Source organism: Oncorhynchus tshawytscha, unplaced genomic scaffold (assembly GCF_018296145.1).
Source record: "Oncorhynchus tshawytscha isolate Ot180627B unplaced genomic scaffold, Otsh_v2.0 Un_contig_242_pilon_pilon, whole genome shotgun sequence".
In the NCBI taxonomy this organism is placed as follows: domain Eukaryota; kingdom Metazoa; phylum Chordata; class Actinopteri; order Salmoniformes; family Salmonidae; genus Oncorhynchus; species Oncorhynchus tshawytscha.
The window spans coordinates 1-8,224 of NW_024609593.1; the positions used below are offsets into that span (position 1 = coordinate 1).

General features: G+C 48.1%; 1 long non-coding RNA gene across 1 annotated transcript; it reads right to left on the reverse strand.

Moving 5' to 3' along the window:
• Positions 1 to 2: 2 nt before the first annotated feature.
• LOC121845228 lies at positions 3 to 4,728 on the reverse strand. The gene is made up of 3 exons (XR_006082456.1): positions 4,642 to 4,728; positions 1,814 to 1,876; positions 3 to 75 (listed from the first exon to the last, which is right to left on the reverse strand). It is a non-coding gene; the product is annotated as an uncharacterized LOC121845228 (long non-coding RNA).
• Between the last annotated feature and the right edge of the window lie 3,496 nt (positions 4,729 to 8,224).

The following is an 8,224-nucleotide window of genomic DNA, read 5'->3' on the forward strand; positions in this document are numbered from 1 at the left end:
AAACCTTGAAGTTTCTGGAGAAACTCTGGACTGAAGTCACACTCCACCATCTGTCTCCGCACCGCCTCCATTACCCTGAACACACAGAGACACACAGAGACACACACACACAGAGACAAGTTACCCAATCCTAAATGGATCTCTATGGTGTTACCCAGTCCTAAATGGATCTCTATGGGTGTTACCCAGTCCTAAATGGACCCCTAGACCCTATGGTGTTACCCAGTCCTAAATGGACCTCTAGACCCTATGGTGTTACCCAGTCCTAAATGGACCTCTATGGTGTTACCCAGTCCTAAATGAACCTCTATGGTGTTACCCAGTCCTAAATGGACCTCTAGACCCTATGGTGTTACCCAGTCCTAAATGGACCTCTATGGTGTTACCCAGTCCTAAATGGACCTCTAGACCCTATGGTGTTACCCAGTCCTAAATGGACCTCTATGGTGTTACCCAGTCCTAAATGGACCTCTATGGTGTTACCCAGTCCTAAATGGACCTCTATGGTGTTACCCAGTCCTAAATGGACCCTATGGTGTTACCCAGTCCTAAATGGACCTCTATGGTGTTACCCAGTCCTAAATGGACCCCTCTATGGTGTTACCCAGTCCTTAAATGGACCTCTATGGTGTTACCCAGTCCTAAAATGGACCTCTTCATGGTGTTACCCAGTCCTAAAATGGACCTCTATGGTGTTACCCAGTCCTAAATGGACCTCCATGGTGTTACCCAGTCCTAAATGGACCTCTATGGTGTTACTCCAGTCCTAAATGGACCCCATGGGACCTAAATCTATGGTGTTACCCAGTCCTAAATGGACCTCTATGGTGTTACCCAGTCCTAAATGGACCTCCATAATGGTGTTACCCAGTCTAAATGGACCTCTATGGTGTTACCCTAGGTCCAAATGGACCTCTATGGTGTTACCCAGTCCTAAATGGACTCTAATGGTGTTACCCAGTCCTAAATGGACCTCTATGGTGTTACCCAGTCCTAAATGGTTACCCAGTCCTAAATGGACCTCTATGGTGTTACCCAGTCCTAAAATGGACCTCTATGGTGTTACCCAGTCCTAAATGGACCTCTATGGTGTTACCCAGTCCCTAAATGGACCTCTATGGTGTTACCCAGTCCTAAATGGACCTCTATGGTGTTACCCAGTCCTAAATGGACCTCTATGGTTTACCCCAGTCCTAAATGGACCTCTATGGTGTTACCCAGTCCTAATGGACACTCCATGATTACCCAGTCCTAAATGGACCTCTATGGTGTTACAGTCCTAAATGGACCTCTATGGTGTTACCCAGTCCTAAATGGACCTCTAGACCCTATGGTGTTGCAGTCCTAAATGGGCTCATAGACCCTATGGTGTTGCAATTTAAATGGACCTCTATGGTGTTACTTACAGTCCTAAATGGACCTCTAGACCTATGGTCTTGCAGTCCTAAATGGACCTCTAGACCTATGGTGTTGCCCCAGTCCTAAATGGACCTCTAGACCCTATGGTGTTACCCAGTCCTAAATGGACCTCTGTAAGTACCCAGTCTAAATGGACCTAAGCCCTATGGTGTGCCCAGTCCTAAATGGACTCCTAGACCTATGGTGTTACCCAGTCCTAAATGGACCTCTAGAACTCTACACCCTATACCACTTGTGGAGGTCTGAGAGAATTTGATGAGTCTCAGCAATATATTTGAAACTTACCAAGATTATCAGAATGCAAGGTGGAGCTATTCTATCCCAAATACCTGAGATCGCCACGTGCTTTAGGTGTAGGGGTCCATATGGGATTTGTGTGTGTGTGTGTGTGTACCTGGTTAGCAGCAAGGGCAGGGCCTCCGCTGTCCTGGCCTCAAGATGATGGGAAATCACTGGTCTGTTAGGGGTTAGAGGTCACAGAAGTCAGGGGGTTAGACGTCGAGGCAGATTTAGTCATATTAGAAGTGTGAAGCCTCGAATGGTGCCGTGGTCTTAGGCACTGCATCACAGCCACTAGAGATTCAGGGTTCGAGTCCAGGCTCTGTCGCAGCCGGCCGCGACCGGGAGACCAGTGCCGCCGGTTAGGGGGAGGGTTTGGGCAGGGATGTCCTCGCCCCATCTCGCACTGGCGACTCCTGTGGCGGGCCGGGCACAGGGGCACGCTGACTTGGTCGCCAGGTGTGCATCGCTTCCTCCGGGACATTGATGCGGCTGGCTCGGGTTATGGGCATTGTGTCAAGAAGCAGTATGATTTGGTTGGGTTGTGTTTCGTGGGGACGCACGGCTCGACCTTCGCCTCTCCCGAGTCCGTACGGGAGTTGCAGCAATGAGACAAGAATAACTACCAATTGCATACCATGAAATTGGGAGAAAAAGGGGGGTATAGTATCTGGAAGGTACTGGATCTGGAAGGTACTGGATCTGGAAGGTACTGGATCTGGAAGGTACTGGATCTGGAAGGTACAGGATCTGGAAGGTACAGGATCTGGAAGGTACAGGATCTGGAAGGTACAGGATCTGGAAGTGATACCCATGAAGTCCTATGTCCTATTGAATGTGGTGGTCCTATGTTGGATCACTAGGGGGTAGTGAAGACCTATGTTGGATCGTTTGGGGGTAATGAAGTGTTTGGCCAAAATGATCATCAGCACTCCGCATCCAAACGGACACTTCAATATTCTGAAACCATTAACATCTTCTGAAACCATCAGCATCTTCTGGAACCATTAACATCTTCTGAAACCATTAACATCTTCTGGAACCATTAGCATCTTCTGGAACCCATCTTCTGAAACCAACATCTTCTGGAACCATTAACATCTTCTGAAACCATTAACATCTTCTGAAACCATTAGCATCTTCTGAAACCATTAACATCTTCTGGAACCATTAGCATCTTCTGAACCATTAGCATCTTCTGAAACCATTAGCATCTTCTGAAACCATTAACATCTTCTGAACCATTAACATCTTCTGGAACCATTAGCATCTTCTGAAACCATTACATCTTCTGGAACCATTAACATCTTCTGGAACCATTAACATCTTCTGGAACCATTAGCATCTTCTGGAACCATTAACATCTTCTGGAACCATTAACATCTTCTGAAACCATTAGCATCTTCTGGAACCATTAACATCTTCTGGAACCATTAACATCTTCTGGAACCATTAACATCTTCTGGAACCATTAGCATCTTCTGAAAACATTGGATCGCTAGGGGGTAATGACGTCCTATGTCCTATTGAATGTGGTGGCCGGCACAGACCCCTACTCTGATATGTCCAAGTACATCCTTCTCCAGGGACTTGTATTGTAACATGAATTATTCAGAACAGCCTGAATTCTTCGGGGGGAATGGACATGTTGATCAATTGGGGAACAAGGGACCTAAACGTGTGACAGGGAAAAACACTCCCCACACCATTAAACCACCGCCACCAGCCTGTACCGTTGACACCAGGCAGGATGGGTCCATGGATCAAACCCTGACTCTTCCACCAGCCTGTACCGTTGACACCAGGCAGGATGGGTCCATGGATCAAACCCTGACTCTTCCATCAGCCTGTACCGTTGACACCAGGCAGGATGGGTCCATGGATCAAACCCTGACTCTTCCACCAGCCTATACCGTTGACACCAGGCAGGATGGGTCCATGGATCAAACCCTGACTCTTCCATCAGCCTGTACCGTTGACACCAGGCAGGATGGGTCCATGGATCAAACCCTGACTCTTCCACCAGCCTATACCGTTGACACCAGGCAGGATGGGTCCATGGATCAAACCCTGACTCTTCCACCAGCCTGTACCGTTGACACCAGGCAGGATGGGTCCATGGATCAAACCCTGACTCTTCCATCAGCCTGTACTTTTGACACCAGGCAGGATGGGGTCCATCCATGGATCAAACCCTGACTCTTCCATCAGCGTGGTGGAACAGATTCGTCGGACCAGGCAGTGTTTTCCCCACTCCTCAATTGTCCAGTGTTGGTGATGGCGTGCACACTGGAGCTGCTTCTTCTTGTTTTTAATCTGATAGTCTGCTGAAATAGTCCATCTGTGATAAGGACCGACTGAGTTTCTGATATGTCGTTCTGCACCGTTATTTGTCTGTTTGTGGCCCGCCTGTTAACTTGCACCATTCTTGCCGTTCTCCTTGACCCTCTCATCAACAAGCTGTTTTCACCCTGCCGCTGACTGGATGTGTTTTGTTTGTCACCCTAGACACTGTAATGCGTGAAAAGCCCAGGAGGGCAGACATTTCTGAGATACTGGAACTGGCACCGACCATCATAACATGGCTCAAAGTTACTTCGGTCACTAGTTTTGCCCATTCTAAAGTTAAATGGAACAGTCACTGAATGCCTTGATGCCTGACTGCCTGCTTCATATAGCATGACAAGGACATGTGACTCACTGTCTGTAGGAGCATACCATTTGGGTGAACGGTGGGGGTTTAAACCATTAGTCTTGGTAACTGTACAGGTGATTTTAACTTTGTGTGGGGGGAATGTTTTAGTCAGGGATTTTGATTAAAATGGCCACAGGACGGTTTGAAAAAGGAATCTTATGAGCCAATTGTGAAATCAGTGTGTGTGTGGTGTGGTGTGGTGTGGTGTGGTGTGGTGTGGTGTGGGGTGTGTGTGTGTGTGTGTGTACCCAGGAGGTTGACAGTGTGTAATGAAGAGTTGAGCTGCTCCAAGTCTCATAACAGCTGCTGCTTTCGGTCTCTCTCTCTCCGCACGTCCAAGGAAGCTCCCCAGCACACACACTCAAACACCTGCGAATAACTGCAACACACACACACACACCACAAAAATTAACACAAACAACAGAAAACAGTAAATAAGTAATAATACTCCCCAGTCCAACATGGTAATACTCCCCAGTCCAACATGGTAATAATCCCCAGTCCCCAGTCCAACATGGTAATACTCCCCAGTCCAACATGGTAATAATCCCCAGTCCCCAGTCCAACATGGTAATACTCCCAGTCCCCAGTCCAACATGGTAATACTCCCCAGTCCAACATGATAATACTCCCCAGTCCAACATGGTAATACTCCCCAGTCCAACATGGTAATACTCCCCAGTCCAACATGGTAATACTCCCCAGTCCAACATGGTAATACTCCCCAGTCCAACATGGTAATACTCCCCAGTCCCAGTCCCCAGTCCAACATGGTAATACTCCCCAGTCCAACATGGTAATACTCCCCAGTCCCCAGTCCAACATGATAATACTCCCCAGTCCAACATGGTAATACTCCCCAGTCCAACATGGTAATACTCCCCAGTCCAACATGGTAATACTCCCCAGTCCAACATGGTAATACTCCCCAGTCCAACATGGTAATACTCCCCAGTCCAACATGCCAATACTCCCCAGTCCAACATGCCAATACTCCCCAGTCCAACATGCCAATACTCCCCAGTCCAACATGGTAATACTCCCCAGTCCAACATGGTAATACTCCCCAGTCCAACATGGTAATACTCCCCAGTCCAACATGGTAATACTCCCCAGTCCAACATGGTAATACTCCCCAGTCCAACATGGTAATACTCCCCAGTCCAGTCCAACATGGTAATACTCCCCAGTCCAACATGGTAATACTCCCAGTCCAACATGGTAATACTCCCCAGTCCAACATGGTAATACTCCCCAGTCCAACATGGTAATACTCCCCCCAGTCCAACATGGTAATACTCCCCAGTCCAACATGGTAATACTCCCCAGTCCAACATGATAATACTCCCCAGTCCAACATGGTAATACTCCCCAGTCCAACATGGTAATACTCCCCAGTCCAACATGGTAATACTCCCCAGTCCAACATAGTAATACTCCCCATGGTAATAATCCCCATAGTAAGAGTCCCCATAGTAACAGGATATTAACGATGGAACAAGGGAGTCTTACTCGTAGACCAGTAGCAGCAGGTGATTTGAATGGCAGTTCCCGCATTCCAAACGATTGGCTGTGTGGCAGTGACAGGCACATTGGACAGCCAATCCCCTCACAGCCACGCCCCTCTGGAAGGAGGCGTACTCTTTGGACAACTCCTCCTCCAACTGCAGCAGTAGGACTCTACACACACAGAACACAGGTGTGTGTGTGTGTGTGTGTGTGTGTGTGTGTGTACAGCACAGGTGGTTGGTGGCACCTTAATTGGGGAGAACGGGCTCGTAGTAATGGATGGGCATTGTGAGTGTGTGTCTGGCTCGTAGTAATGGATGGACATTGCGTGTGTGTGTGTGTGTGTGTAGGGCTCGTAGTAATGGATGGGACATTGTGTGTGTGTGTGTGTGTGTAGGGCTCGTAGTAATGGATGGACATTGTGTGTGTGTGTAGTAATGGATGGACATTGTGTGTGTGTGTGTGTGTGTAGTAATGGATGGACATTGTGTGTGTGTGTAGTAATGGATGGACATTGTGTGTGTGTGTAGTAATGGATGGACATTGTGTGTGTGTGTAGTAATGGATGGACATTGTCTGTGTGTGTGTGTGTGTAGTAATGGATGGACATTGTGTGTGTGTCTTGGTCTACCTGCCAGTCGGAGGTCGCTGTCGATCTCCAGCAGGTTGAAGTTAAACATCTGCAGAAAGTTAAATGAAAAGACAGACAGACAGACAGACAGACAGACAGGAGGGTAAAGGTTAAACTGAACTGAAGGTTAAGGGTTAAACTGACCTGAAGGTTAAAGGTTAAACTGACCTGAAGGTCAAACTGACCTGAAGGTTAAAGGTTAAACTGACCTGAAGGTTAAGGGTTAAACTGACCTGAAGGTTAAACTGACCTGAAGGTTAAACTGACCTGAAGGTATCCCAGAACCACCTTGTCTCTCTTGTTGCTCCAGAACACACTCCTCTTATGGGCGTTGCAGTGGCACACTCCTGACACAGTCCACACAGAACACTGCAGCACACACACACACACACACACACACACAGAGTTTACCTTCACATCTCTCTGAGACAGCTCTACAGAGTTTACCTTCACATCTCTCTGACAGCTCTACAGAGTTTACCTTCACGTCTCCCTCACACAGCTCACCTCCGAGGCGACCTTGTCACAGACGTAACAGAAGCACTGGTGACAGAAGAGCTGGTTGGATTCTATTGGTCCTCCTACATCACTGTCTGTTGGTCTGGAGGAGAGGAGACGTTGATGTTAGAAAGCAGAGAAGTGTGTGTGTGTGTCTCTCACGTGAAAATATGTGTGTGTGTCTCTCACATGAAGGTGTGTCTCACATGAAAGTGTGTGTCTCTCTCACGTGAAGTTGTGTGTGTCTCTCTCACGTGAAAGTGTGTGTGTGTGTCTCTCACATGAAGGTGTGTGGGTCTCTCTCACGTGAAGGTGTGTGTGTGTCTCTCTCACTTGAAGGTGTGTGTGTGTCTCTCACGTGAAAGTGTGTGTGGGTCTCTCTCACATGAAGGTGTGTGTGGTCTCTCTCACGTGAAGGTGTGTGTAACTCTCACGTGAAGGTGTGTGTGTCTCTCTCACGTGAAGTTGTGTGTGTCTCTCTCACGCGAAGGTGTGTGTGTCTCTCACGTGAAGGTGTGTGTGTCTCTCACGTGAAGATGTGTCTCTCTCACATGAAGGTGTGTGTGTGTGTCTCCCACGTGAAGGTGTGTGTGTGTGTCTCCCACGTGAAGGTGTGCGCGTGACTCACGTGAAGGTGTGCGTGTGTCTCCCACGTAAAGGTGTGTGTGTGTCTCCCACGTGAAGGTGTGTGTGTCTCCCACGTGAAGGTGTGTGTGTCTCCACGTGACTCACGTGAAGGTGTGACTCACGTGAAGGTGTGTGCGGTACAGTCATAGCGTGCGTGAGGCAGCACCTCTCCTCTCTGACAGAAGGTCACGACCAGGTCCTCTTCTCCTTCAGGATCATGTGACCTGCTGCAGTTAGACGGATCTACTGGGTATACTATATACACAGGGGATACAGAGACCACAGGGGTTTAGACTGATCTACTGGGTATACTATATACACAGGGGATACAGAGACCACAGGGGTTTAGACTGATCTACTGGGTATACTATATACACAGGGGATACAGAGACCACAGGGGTTTAGACTGATCTACTGGGTATACTATATACACAGGGGATACAGAGACCACAGGGGTTTAGACTGATCTACTGGGTATACTATATACACAGGGGATACAGAGACCACAGGGGTTTAGACTGATCTACTGGGTATACTATATACACAGGGGATACAGAGACCACAGG